The 14,349-nt window shown below is 52.7% G+C and overlaps 1 long non-coding RNA gene across 1 annotated transcript; it reads left to right on the forward strand.

Moving 5' to 3' along the window:
* Nucleotides 1-8,877: 8,877 nt before the first annotated feature.
* Nucleotides 8,878-11,964, forward strand: LOC114037467. The gene is made up of 3 exons (XR_003568450.1): nt 8,878-9,200; nt 9,583-9,678; nt 11,436-11,964. It is a non-coding gene; the product is annotated as an uncharacterized LOC114037467 (long non-coding RNA).
* Nucleotides 11,965-14,349: the final 2,385 nt, after the last annotated feature.

Genomic DNA, 14,349 nt, shown 5'->3' on the forward strand with positions numbered 1-14,349 from the left:
CCCCCTCCCTCTCTCTCCCTCCCTCGCTATCTCCATCCCTCTCAAGAGCCCTCAGCTTAATGAGTCAGGGCGTGAGTCTCATTCATGTGATATTTTCGGCCCCACTGTTGCTGAAGCTCATTGTTCCTTCCTCCTCTGGCCCATAATAGAAATGCTGAGTCGCGTCAGGAGCCTAAAATAGGAATTGAGGGAGTTGAGGCGGGAGCCAAGAGGAGCGGGTGTAGCTGTGCCGCCCGGCCCGGCCTGCCTATCGCGGAGCTGCTTGGCACTGGCGCTGATCTCCACTCGCTTTCCCAGTCACACTCACATGATGACTTGTTTCATAACCGCTCATCAGCTGTCCCGGAAACCAGGAGTCCTTGACAGGGAGGTGTTTGACCCTTTAATCTGGGGAACCCAACAACCGGAGGCTTTCTTGGGGGGTCTGGATCCCAGAAAATGCCTGAGCCAGCCTCTCTGCCGCTGCCCGCATCCCTCTTAGAGCCTCCCTGATGTCTGATCACCCAGCCACTGTGGGATGACTTTAAGTGGCAGGGAGCTCACTACCTCTGAGGCAACCCATTCCAGCTTCATGCAGCCTTTATGGTTTAGAAAATTCCCCTTCTGTTCACCTGAAATCTGCTTCAATGCGCTTCCCTCCTCCTCCTCCCCCCACTCCCAACTGTTCCTTGTTCAGTGCCTAACAGTGTTTGGCACACAGTAGGTGCTTTATAAATGCTCATTGGCTTGGCTTATTGGTTGTTTCTTATGGATAGCTATGTATATATGTGTGTGTGTGTGTGTGTGTGCATGTGTACAAGTTGTCTACCCCATTAGAATGTAAGTTACTTGAGGGTTAAGGCTGTTTCTTGCTTCTTCTGTCTGTCCTCAGCACTTAACACAGTGCCTGGCTCATAGTAGGTGCTTAATCACTCCTTGTTGGTTGAAAGCAGCAAACACGTCTGCTGAGTCTTCTCTGAGCCAGACATCCCCTCTTCCTCTCACGGCATGGCTTCCACCCCAGGCCGTCCTCCTCTGCATCTTCTTCAGCTCATCAGCGGCCTTGCTAGACTGTGGTACCCAGGACTGGAGGCCATCTGCCACACGTGGTCTGGCCAGGACAGAGAGCATTAGAATTCATGGACCTTGAACTAGAAAGGGTCACAAGAATCATTTGCTTCCAACCCCTCCTTTTACATCGGGAGAAACCGAGGCCCAGGGAGATTAAGAGCTTCACCTACAGTCATTCGAGGGGCAGAGGGGGAAGGGAATAAGCATTTATACAGCACCTCCTGTGTGACAGGCATGGCACTCAGTGCTTTTTACCAACGTAATCTCATTTGATCCTCATAACAACCCTGGGAGATAGGTGTTGATGTTATCCCCACTTAACAGACGAGGAAACTGAGGCAGGTAGATGTTAAGTGATTCACCCAGGGTCGCACAGCTAGTACATGTCTGAGGCAAGATCTGAGTTCAGGTCTTCCTGACTCCAGACCTGGTGCTCCATCAGAACGCCCCAGGTCTTTGCCCTTATCCAAGATTCCAACAACTGGAGGGGCCATCGAATCCATCCCAGAGGGAATCCCTCCTCCGTCACCCTGGCAGGTGGTCTCCTGCCTAGGCCCAGCCGGCCCAAGCCCTGCACAGCCCACCCTGGTCTCCCCTCCTCCAGCACCGCAGGCCGGTCGAGTCCATCCCTGTCTTGTCTTGTCTCTGAGAGTGTCTTCTGTGGGAGCCTCACCCCCGTTTTGATTCCTCATGGGAAAGGGTGGGGAGGCGGGGCTGCCCGGACACTCGGTGGTTGTCCCTAGGACACGTGAAGTGCTGCGGGTGCAGGAGCAGCCAAAGGCACCCAGGAAGACAGGCCGTCCCTTTACTGTTAATGAGCCATCCAGGGAGGATGCTGTCTGCTGGCCCATGAGATGGCATGTAACCCGGCCACCAGCCCAGCAGTCCCACCTTGGCCTCCCACCGTGGCCTCACTGACACAGGTGCAGAAGCTTCTCTCCCTCCCTCCGTCTGTCTCTCTGTTTCTGTCTGTGTCTCTTTGTCTCTGTTTCTCCCATTCTCTGTTTCCCTTCTCTTTCTGTCTCTGTTTGTCTCTCCCATTCTCTCTGTCTCTGTCTCCCTCTCACACACATACCTCTCCCCTTCCCCCCAATAAATTGGTGCATCTGTATCTTGTACTTTGTCTTTGCAGTAGACCACACTGCCTCTTGGGGGGAAGGGGTCCAGGTATAAGACTGTAGGATGCCTCAGTTTCTTCATCTGGAAAGTGGGGGTGCCACTTGCAGCTCTGTCCTGTTCCCTGGGATGTTGTGAGGTTCTAAGATGGTGAACGTGGACGACCTTTGCAAAGGATGGCAAGGCAGCTTGGACTGTCATGAGGCCCTCAGGCTGGGTTGGGGGCAATACCAGATTCGGCCAGCGGCTTTTTAAAGACATTTGGAATCTGGCCAGCCCAAGCTTCTCCCTTCTAACTCCACCAAGCGGGAGACAATGCCAGGCTCCCCAGTATTTCTAGAATCCTCCTGCTTCCTCCTCCATCCCCTGCCACACCTGGCTTTGCATTGTACTTACCTGTGGACACATCAGACTAGCCCAGGAGACTCAAGTTCCTTGGAGGCTTACCTCCTGCTTTTGTATTTTGGCTCTCTCGTGGTCCAGGTGCTTAATAAACATGGAGGTGAATGAGGAGATGGAGAACAGATCAGATCCCTGAGGCCTATCTTTACCCAACTCACCCACCTCCAGTTACAGAAGCCTCAGCAAGACAGAAACTCTGGCTAATTCTACTGTCTTTATTCTTAGACAAAGAGGCTGCTCTGAGCCTCTGGCTCCTTTCCATCCTGGACATGTGAGCTGGGCAGGAAGATCATGTTTTTAACCACTGTTCCCCAAGCTAAGAGTCAGTCCCCATCTTCCATTCCAGGCTCCTTCCTTCAGCACCCTCCAGCACGAAGAGCAGCCCCTTAGGGACTAAGTAGTCCAGCCCCAGCCTCTATGGAGAAAATCAGTTAACTCGGCAACAGCTGCCCAGCACTGCACTCTGCTTTGCAGGGGCTGGGCAGGGAGATGAGGAGCAGTCTAGGATCCTGCCTTCAGGGAGCTCCTAGTCTGAGAAGAGGAGGACCGACACCATACACCCAGTTGTGGAAGCTGGAGCCCCAAGCCTGGGAATAATTCACCCAAGGCCACCAGCCAAATTAGCGGCAGATCAGGGACTGGAATCCGGTTTTGCCGACTGTCAATTTAGGGCCCACGGTAATTCAATTAAATATTTATTCTCCTGGCAAAAAGATTACAACGATTTATCTAAAAATGATTTACTGTGATCAAGCTGGATTTATACCCGAAATGTGAGCAGGGGTATGATGGAGCCAGCTGGAACTGGCTTGCTGAGGGGAACTGATTGCTAAATCTTCAGTCGGAGTGTTTATATTTCAGAAATAGGCAAAGGCCATAAACTGGGGCTTGATTTATTGTTTTGTGGTTTGTCTGGATTTAAGAACATGATGGAGAAATTACTTAAAATGTGGATTTAACTTAAGTATATCAGATGTGCACTTTTTTTAAAAAGAGGTAGTTATTAAACATTTGCTAGCACACCCCTGGATGCAAAGATGGTTCAACAAGTAATGTGCTACTGTTAAAAGGAAAACATCCCCCAAATACATGAATATATCAATAATTATAGAAAAAGCCATTCACAAAGTACAACACTCATTTATGCTAAAAACCCTGAAAAGTAAAAAGAGTGTAGATGATAAAAAGTATCTATCTAAAGCCAAAAGCTATCATTATTTGCAAAGGGGCAATACTAGAAGCTTTCCCAATAAATACGGGAGTAAAACATGGCACCCACTTTCCCATCTGTTATTTGACACAATTCTAGACATATCAGCAATAGCAATAACAAGGAAAATAAAAGGCCCAAAGATAGGTAAAGAAGAGGCAAGACTTTTCCTATTTGCTCATGACAAGATGGCTTACTTAGAAAATCCTATGGAATCAGCGAAGAAGCTGGGAAAATTGATAGCTTCAGTAAAGTGGCGGACTGCCAAATAAAGCCCCAAATCTGTAGCATTTCTACATAGTAATAATGAAATATAGAATCCAAGGACAGAAAACGAAGCCCTTTTAAAAATAACTACACAATGCATGAAATGTGTGGGAGTCAATCTACCAAAGTATGCTCACTGCCTATTGAGATACAATTTTAAATGCTCCATGAAGAACAATTTGACTAAGTGGAGGAATATTGAGTGTTCATGGTTGGGTCATGCCAATATAATAAAAATGACAATAGTACCAAAGTTAGTGTACAGATTTAATATTAGACCAACCAAACTCCCAAAGAAATGCTTTACAAAAAGAGACAAAATAATAACAAAATTAGCTTGGAGGAACAAAAGATCTACAATATTAAGGAAAATAATGAAAGGAGACTTGCACTTCTAGAATTCGAACTGCATTATAAAGCAATAATCATCAAAACTATTTCATACTAGCTGAAAAATAGAACAGTAGATTGATGTAAAAAAGTAGGCTAGACAAGGGAGAATCAAAAATAACGTAACTCAGTGACGTAGTGTATAATAAATCTAAAAACATAAATTAGGAAAGAATTCTCTATTTGACAAGAATTCCCAGGGAGGCTGGAAAGCAATCTAGTGGAAATTAAGTTTAGACTAACATCTTATACACCACAATAAATTAAAAATGGATTCAAGACCTGACTATTAAAGATTAAATCATTAAAAAATTAGAAGAGGCAGATCCCGTACCTTTCACAGCTATGGGTGCTGATGACATCACTGAGAGTGTATTGAGGGAAGGGAAGAAGGCACAGGGCAGAGCCTTGGGGTCCACCTGTGTACAGGGGATGGGAAATGGATGCTGACTCAGCAAGGCAGACTGAGAAGGAGTGGTCGGACAGGCAGCCGGAGGAGATCAGAGAGAGAGCAATGTTTGTAAAATCCAGACAGAAGAGTGGCCAGAGTGGTCAGCGCTGTTAAAAGCTACAGAAAAGGTAGAAAGATTGAGGACTGAGAAAAGGGGACTGGGGGGTCCTTCGTGACTGTGGAGAGATCAGTTTCAGGACAGTGCTGGGGAAGGACGCATGAAGACGTCCCCATACCTCGCTCCCCCACACCGAAGAGGGGAGTAATAAAGACTGGTACACAGATACAGGGGCTGCTCCTCCTCTGACCCCAGACTGGGAACCCCATGAGGACAGGGCCTGAGGCTACTCTTCCTCCATCTCCCCAAACACTGGCCTTGGATGGGTGGGGGAAAGGTGGGTGACCATGCTGGCTGATAGCAGAGGCTACCGTCCCCCAGAGAAGGTGGAGGCTCTGTGTCCCAGGGTGGCCAGCAGGTGTCGCTGCTGTGCAAGCCTGGACCAGGCTCAGGGGTTGTATGGCGTTCCAGTCAATGGTCCTAAGTAACCACATCTCCCATTTCTCTATCGATCCCTCCCCACAGCCCTCTGAGGCAGGTAGAAGTAGGAACCCCTCCCCGCCCCCACACCTTCAGTTACCATCCAGGGACCCACATCTCAGAGAAGTTGATGACTTGCCCAGAGACACACAGCCGGTGCCTGGGACAGAATTTAAACCTGACTCAGGGCTCCTTCCACCATGCCAATGCTCCCTAACGCCAAGGGGCAGAGGTGCATCTGGAAGCCAGAGAGATCCCTTCTTCCTGGAGGACTTATCCTGGGGGTGGGGTGTCCTTTCATTATGGGAATGCCCTTTATTTTTTCATCTCCATCATGCCCTGCCCCCCTCCTCTAGCCCGGACCCTCATTTGGGACAAACACAAAACAAAGAACGCCAAAACATCCACATTCTGAGACAGCAGACCAGGGGTCCAACAGGGAGTGGGTTCTGCCCGGTAGAGCAGGAGGAGGAGGAGGAGGAGGAGGTTTTGTTCTCTCTTCTCTGGGACCTTGGCCGGGTTTTCCATTTACTTGGTGTTGCACTTCTTCTTGCTGACCTTTTCCATCCATGTCATCATTAAGTATGTTTTTTTCTTGGTTCTGCTAACTTTGCTCCGCCTCCATTCGTACAGAGCTCCCCACGTCACCCTAGACTTCTCGTGTCTATCACTCCCTACCACACAAGAATATCCCACCACCTTCACGCTCCATGACATTTCCAGCCATTCTCCAAGGGACGGGCATCCATGGAGTTTCCAGTTCTCGGCTCCCACTACAAGGCTACGTCACTTCAACCTCGGTTTCTGCCTTTGACTCCCTTGGGCACACGTGCAAATGGTGGGACTTCTGAGTCAAAGGGTATGGACCCTATCATCACTCTCCTTGCCTCAAGTCCAAACTGAAATCCGGCATGGCGGGAGCGTTCCGCAGCTGGCCCCAGTGGAGCGTCAGAGTGCCTGTCTTCCCACCACCCCGCTCTCATTCGCTCTGCCATCACTCATCATGGTGGCCATTCCAACGGCTAACCAACCCATCGGGATGAATTGGCCATCAGGTATTTGTTAAGCCCTTACTCTGTGCCAGCTCCCGTGCTGCTTTGGGGCTTACAAGGACGAGAACAGCTAATGCCTCCCACCAGAAGCTCACGTTCTCATACCGGGCATGTGGTGAAACCTCTGAGCCACTGCGATTTGCATTTCTATCACTCATCCCTATTTGGAGCCTGTTTTCATGAGGCTATTCATAGTCGGTACTCTTCTTTTGAGACGTGTTTGTTCATCTCCTTCGGCCCTTTGAAACCCCTGGGGGAAATACCCTTTTGCTACTGACCCCCCGGGGTTGTGATGGGGGAAAAAGAGAGAGTTGGGGCTGCTGCCATCAATTCACATCTGATCTGCCAAGGGTCCTTGGCCCCTAGGGGAGGGCCTCCTCTGCGAGCCCCCCACCCCCTCCTGGTCTGCTGATTAGGCTGCACCTGCCGTCTCACCCCAACACCTGCTCTCCCACCAGAGCAGGGCCTTGCTGCCTCAGAAATCCCCCCTTGACTTTGACAACATGGACACAGACCGAAGGTGGCTGTGGCTCATGCCTTGCTGGTGAGCTCAGCCTCCTTGCGTGGCCAGCGACAGGGCCCCTCTTCCGTGTTGCCCCCCAAGTAACCCCCCCGGATCCTAGCCCCAGTGGGTCGGAGCTCAGGCAGGGCCAAGGTCAGGGCTCGGAGAAGAATGGCTTTCAGGAAGGAACCTTGGCTCTGCCTGCCACTCCTTGGTTTGTGACCCCTGGCAGTCACTTGACACCCTGGGGCCTCAGTCTCCTATTCTGAGCCATGGGCTCGTGAGCCTGGCCCTCAGCATGTATGTGGTGGTGGCTGGCCCGGGTGAGATCAGAGAGGAGCTGAGACAAGCGTGTTGTTATTATTAGCCGGTGTCTGCCCGTGATCTCAGAGCCAGATACGGGAGCTGACGAGGAGCAGAGGATCCCACACCCCCGGCCTTCCCTCAGCACCTCCTTTTAGAGCCTGAGTCAGTGAGCAGAGCTCGGGTCTGGGCGCCCTGCTTCTGCCAGAGTTATTTCAGGAACCTCCTCCTCCTCCTCCCTCCCACCCCCGGAATCCATCACTGTCACCGACGCCCCCGGGGGCAGCCATGAGAAGGGGAGCAAGGGAGAAGGCCTGGGAGCTGGGGCAGAGCCGGAAGGGGCCTCGGAGACCATTGGACTTCTCTTATTACAAATGGGGAAACTGAGGCTCCGAGGGAGGGGAGTTCTTACCCAGGGGGCCCCAGTCTAGAGGTGGCAGAGTGAGCTGAGGCCTTGGACCAGACAGGCAGCAGGGCTTTGGAGTCAGAGGACCTAGGTTTGAATTTCAGCTTTGCCCTGGCTGTGCTGTGTGACTTTAGACGAGTCATTTCCCTTCTCTTTTCCGAAACCGAGGGCCTCGGTTTCCTAGTTTGTTAAATGAAGATAGTAGGCTCAGTGTTCTCTATAGGCCCTTCCAGGTCTGACATTCTATGTCTTCTGTCTCCGAATCCAGAATTTGTAGGCCTCTTTCTCTGGGTTTCAGTGCCCCCTTTTGCAAAGTGAGGTGGGGTAGACCAGAAGGAAAGAGTCATGGGTGGGAAGCCACGAGGCCCAAGTTCCAGTCCCTGATCTTGGCAAAGCATACTCTTCTCTGGAACTCAGTTTCCCCATCTGTAAAATGAGGGCACCCTCCCAGCTAGGAACATCTTACAATTGATCGGTAGCAGCCAAGGCCCACCCCTCCCTCGGCCAGGGCTCTCCGGTGACAGCTGTGGCCAGGGGGCTCCTTCCTCCCTCCCTTTCTCCCTTCTGGTACCATTGGGTCGCAGCTCATCCCCGCATGGGTCACGGGACAAGGCCTGAAAGAGGAGCTGTAAGGTGACCTTTAGTGTGGCTCTCCCCCAAACAGCCTTCCCCTTTCCCGATATCTGTGTCTTGGGCAGGAGAGGGAGGTCTCAGCTTCCCCTGGGATGGCCCTACCCCAGCTCCAGTTACTGCTAAGTCCAATGCAGTCATTGACCCCACTCTGAGAATCTCCCTCCCCCTCCCATTTTCCAGTGCCTGATGCCCCGGGATGTTCCGACTCGTCTCTGGTCACGGGCTGGGAGGCAGCGGTCTTCATTTTACAGACTAGGAAATTGAGGCTCGAGGAGGGGCAGGGATTTGTCCCAGGTCACATAGGGAGTTAATGGCAGAGCTGTTATGAGGCTGCAGCGGCCTCAGAACAGATGGTGAGGTGATGTTCTCCGGTGGAATGTGATTGAATTAACAGTGTCGGTGAGCAGGCCCCTGGGGAGGGGGGCCCTGGAACCAGTGACTGTCCTGGGTGCCACAGACCTCTCAGAGCACTGCCTGGCTGCATCACACACTCATTAGGCCCAGGGCACCGACTCTGGCTTTTATTAAAAAAATCAATGACCCCAGGGCCCCCCTCAGGGCTCACATAGCTTGGTCCAATTCTGGGGGCTGACTCCCAGAGGCCCTGAAGTCTGGTGGGCTCATGCCCCTCACCCTGAAGAAAGCTTAGGACAAATTCCCATCTAAGTGTTCCCAGATATGAAGAGCAGCGTCCCCAAACCCCACATGGGCAAGCAGTGTACATTACGGGGATGGAATATGAGAAAGCCTTTATTTCACCCACCACAGAAAACACCCAGGGCCTCGGGCTCACCTCCACCAGAGATTAATAGGAAGCCACAAACCAAGGCAGAACCATAAGGTGCTCCCAGAAGGAATGGGCCATCAGGCTGGTGGGCAGGTAAGGGGGCTGTGGGAGACGGAAACACAGCTCCCTCCCCCTCCCCTGCCATGTCCAAGTTGCCCCTGGCTGTTACATGGTCTAGATCTTCTGCTCTCCCCCTCCCCAGGTCATGGCTTCAGTTCTGCTCCAGGGTAGGACTCCTAGACCTAGAAGTAGGGGAGGCCTGGATCCACAACCCCCTCATTGTCCCGCAGGAGGGAGGTGACATCCTGGGGTCACCGGAAAGTGGGATCCAAACAGGTCCTCTGACTCTGATGAGATCATACTTTTAAAAAGTGCTTAGCTTGGCGCATGCATAGTAGGCACTCAATAAGTATTGACTGGATTGCATCACAATTCACAAAGCACTTGGGACTTACCTCTGTGTTCACACTCTCAGGCAGTGGTGAGCTCCCTGTCGCTGATGATCATCAAGCAGGGGACGGCTAACAATCAATCACTGGTCTGGGACACTGTAGGAGAAATGACTGCTCAGGTAGGAGCCAGCCCGAATGTCTGCTGAGGTCTCTTTCTGTTCTAGAGATTCTGGGATTTTAAGGAAACTTTGGGAGGGTGGGGCAGGCCTGTTCCCTTCAGCCGTCTCCTCAGCATCCGGCCCAGTGCTGGGCGTATGATGGGGATTCAGTGAATACCGAGCGCATCTGACAACTTAACAAATGGATGGAGGGATGGGTGAAAGGAAGCTCTGAAAGGAACAGCTCACACTTTTGCTCGGTAAGACCTCCAAGAAGGGCTACCACGGGCTGGAGCAGTCAGGGAAAGCTCCTTGGAGGAGAAGGAAAATGAGCTGAGCCTGAAGAATGGGCAGATTTGGGGTTGGGATCAGGAGAGCTATAGACGGTCTGTTCATGCCAGGAGGGAAAAGTGAGCCTAGAGTGGGCAGGAGAACCACCCTGTGGGTCAGGGGGTGGGCGCGATTTATCACAAAGCCGTTGGGGAATAACCTTCACACGAGGATTGGGCACAGGATTCCTTTGAATGTTCCTTCACAAACAAGATGAGAGCCTTGAGCAGAGTTTCCACCTGCCGGTGGATTCGAAACTGGTGGCATGAATGAGTCGATGTCCCCAAAGGTCCTTCTCAGCCCCAGCTTGAGTGACGCCGGGAGGGGGAGGAGGAGAAAGCCGTGTGCACACCAGGTCCACAATGAGAACAAATCTGACAGTGGAGGTGGCCTGAAACTGGAGAATCCGTGTGTGTGTGCATGTGTGTGTGTGTGTGTGTGTGTGTGTGTGTGCGCGTGTGTGTGTGTGCATGTGTGTGTGTGTGTGTGTGTGTGTGTGTGTGTGTGTGTGTGTGTGTGTGTGTGACAGGGAGAACACCTTGTTCTGGAACCTGATCTGTTCGCTCTCGGTCGGCCGGCAGGGTGTTGGGATGGGTGGTGGGCGGGTATCAGGTGCTGTTATCTCTTAGCTCAGCAGAGCTGAAGCTGTTGGCCCCCTCCCCCACTCAGGCCTGAGCCATTCCCCCCACCCCCCCCACTTCTCTGTGTGAAGGCAGCATCCCCAAGGCTACAACCAAAGCCCTGAGTGAGGAGCCAGAATGCCTGAGCCTTATCAGAAGCTCGGCGAGTGTATGACCTTGGACGGGTCACTTAGTCACAGGATGGAGACTCTGGCTGACCTTGGCCCTGGCTAGGCCCCATCTGGAGCCTTGAGCTCTGCTCTGGGCGCCTCGGTCCAGGCAGGACCATGAGAAGCTGGAGAGCGGCCGGAGCAGGGTGATGGGGAACGGCCCAGGATTCCCCCAGAGGAGGGCTGCCTTGTGGAAGACGGAGCGGCCGGTCTCAGGGAACCTTCTCTGCTCCCTGTACTCAGACCTCACGCAGTCCTTTATGCACTGGCCTTGGGCCACTTGTCCTGAAACATTGACCTTCCTCACTGTTGATTCCATTTGGTATGGGCCTCAGTTTTCTTTTCTGCAAATCACAGGGCTGGACGGAGGGAACTGTAAAAGTCCCTTCGGACTCTTCACTTTCTAAGGTCCGATAAAATGGACTTGAACAGTTCAGCTTGGCCCCAGGGGACCGAACTGGGATCGGCGAAGGGGAGACACTCACAGGGAGGTCGCTTGGGGCTAAATGTGGAGAAAACGTCCATCACAAGCTGTGGATTCTGAGGGTCAGTCTCTCTGATACCTTTCTTTAGGGTCCAAACCTCCCAAACTCTCCTCCATGACCCTTGGACTGCCAAACCTCAGGGATCTCCCTAATTAAAAAATAATCTGTCCTAGGAGGCCTTACTCCAATGACAAACCTACTGGACCTGGAGTGGATGAGGATGATGAAGGACCCCTTTGTCCCCATGGGCTCCCTGCAGCTGAGCAGTCTCGGTTCTCGGTTCTGGGAGCACTTAGAAAAGGAAGCAGCGAGCCCCAGGAGCTAGCACGGGATCACTAAGAGCAGATCAGCCTTGCCTCGCTCCATTCTGTGGCACGCTTCATGGAATCATCACGCGTGAGCAGAGGATGCCTGGATTTCAGCAGGGCACTTCACAAAATCTCTCATGATATCCCAGAGAGCACGTCTGGGTTCTCTCTAAAGCAGACCTCCCTGGTGAATAGAGCAGTACAGCAATGGGATGGTCTGCCTGGATAGGTGGTGAGCTCCCCGTCGCTGGGCACCTTCAGCAGGGAGATGTTCGTAGGATCACAGAGGGCAGCATAAAGGGTGCTCAGTGACTCAGTCTCCCTATCTATCGTTTCCCTTCTGGGAAGTCTAGGGTTTCGGTGATGGCCTAGATAATAAACAGCAGCAGCAATAGCTTTCATTTCCTATGGAGCTTTCAGGTTCCCAAGGACCCTCTGAGGGAGGTGATACGAGCATCATTATCCCCACTTCACAGATGAGGAAACTGAGGCTTGGAAAAGGGAAGGGGCTTTCTGGTGGTCACACAGGTGGCTTTGTGAGATGTGGCCCCCAGAACAGACCCTCCAGGTCTTTTTACGAAAGTCAGAAAAGGGGAGAGGCTTCCCCAAGGCCACGCAGATTACAAATAGGAGAGCACTCCATGGTACTCAGCTTCATCCCTGCTCCCTCGACCTCAGTTTTCCCACCTGTAAAATGGGAGGGGATCGGACGAGAGGACAATGACAGATTCCCATCCCCAAGTTCTGAGGCAGAGAGCATCATAGAAGATCAGAGCTGGAAGGGCCTATAGAGAGCTTAGAGTTGAATCCCTCCCTGCTAAGTTTGCAGGGAAAGAAACTGAGGCATAAGGAAGGGAGAGGAGGTGTCCAAGGTCACAGAGCCTCTCCCCAGGACGCAGCCCAAGGTCAGCCAGCCAGGGAGTCTGGGTCAGGCCCAAAATGAAGGTCTCTGCGTCCCAGCCCTGAGACCTCTCACAGGCATCCTGGGAGGGAGAGCAGGGGACAAGATTGAATATTAGCAGCTGGGGCCTAAAGGGCCAAACTCCCCGACCTGGGATGGGACTCAGCTTGGCCCTTTCCCGGCCAGCATCCTTAAAGAGGCCCGGGGCGTCCCTGAGCCCCCCAGGCTAGGCTGTCTGTGCACGGACCGTTCAGTGCAAAGTGAGGAGTTAGGAAGGCGGCATCAGCCAGGACGTTCCTCGGCCAGTCCCCTGTGGGAGGGCGGGGACGGGGGGCCCAGGAGCATCGCTGGGGCCATGGACATGGGCCCTGCAGCCAGGCCAGCCGGTGGGACAGCATGCCTGTGTTAAGGGCACTCAGGCAGAGAGGGAACAGAACCTGGTCACATGGGACTTGAGTTTGTTCCAGCTGCTTCTCTGGCTGGGTGCCTCGGTGGGGGAGAGGGCAGGGAGAGGCACATTCCCAGGAAGACCCACGTGATGCCTGCCGGGGCCCATCAGGTGCGAGAGGACGACCTGTGGGAGCTGCACAAGGGAACTTCAGGCTGAAGGTCTGGGCTGCCCCCAGAGCAGGAGGCCAGCATTCTGGGGAGAGCTGGGTGGGCTGGGGGGTGCCCCGGGTAGAAGCGGGTCTCGACAGTCACACCCTGCCCTCTCTGAGCGGGGCCTGGGCCTGTTCCTCCTGCCTCCCTTACAGACTGGCAGAACACAGGCCTGGGCACATAGGGCTGGGGGTTTGTTGATACCTTGTTGGCACTGCGAGTGATGGATCACTCAGAAAAGAAAGAAAGGAAGGGCTGGGTCCTGGAGAAATAGACTAAGCGCTGGTCTCCTGCTCGGGACCCTCAGACGCTCATCCTGGGGAGGCTGGCAGACAACGCCCTGGATGTGGAGGAGGAAGATTAGGGACTGAGGCCAGCCTTGGCCACCTACCCCCTGTGCGACCTCGAACAATTCCCTTCTCTTTTTGTGTCTCGGTTTCCCCATCTGTAAAGTGAAAGAGCTGGACTTTGATAAGCACCCAAAAAGCCTTTTTAGCTCCGATATTCTGTGGTTCTGGGTGAAAGTCATGAAAGATCCCCTATTAGACCTGGGAGAGGCCTGAGAGCAGGAGATATCAAAGGTGGAAGGGAGCTTAGAAGAGGGAAGGTCAGAGCTGAGGGGACACGTAGAACTTTGAACACAAAATATCGGAATTGGAAGAGACCTTAGGGTATGGAATACCACGTCAGAGCTGAAAAGGACTCTAGAATATTAGAATGAGTAGAGAAGGGAAGGGAATCTTCTACTCTGTGAGGTAGGTGCTATTATTATCCTCATTTTACAGTTGAGGAAACTGAGGCAGACAGAGTTTAAGACAGTTAGTAGGTGTCTGAGGTCATTTGGAACTCAGGTCTTCCTGACTCCAGGCTCAGGGATCTCTAGCCACTGCAGCTCTCCCAACACGTAGGGCATTGTTTGTTTTACACATGAGGAAACTGAGGCTTTGAGGGGGAAAGGTCCGGTCACCACGCTTTGTGATCCACGCCGCTGCCCCAGCCCCGGGCTCTTCTCTGCCCACAGAAGCACCAGGAAGCTGAAAGCGGGAGGTGTTTCTTTTCCCATTAACAGCACCTGGGTATCTGAGAGATCCTCTTATCTTGAGCTCCCCAAAAAGGCAGTGGGGGGAAGTGATAGGGTGGCAGGTTTGGGCTTCATGTGAAGAAAAACTTCCCCGAGGGGGACAGGCTATGTTGGGAAGTGGTGAGCTCCCTGTCTCTTGTGGTCCTTAAGGAGTCTGGATGCTCGGTGGTTATGGAAATCAACGGGGGCGTCTGCGT

The sequence above is a fragment of the Vombatus ursinus genome, unplaced genomic scaffold (assembly GCF_900497805.2).
Source record: "Vombatus ursinus unplaced genomic scaffold, bare-nosed wombat genome assembly UNPS02010394.1, whole genome shotgun sequence".
Classification (NCBI taxonomy): Eukaryota; Metazoa; Chordata; class Mammalia; order Diprotodontia; family Vombatidae; genus Vombatus; species Vombatus ursinus.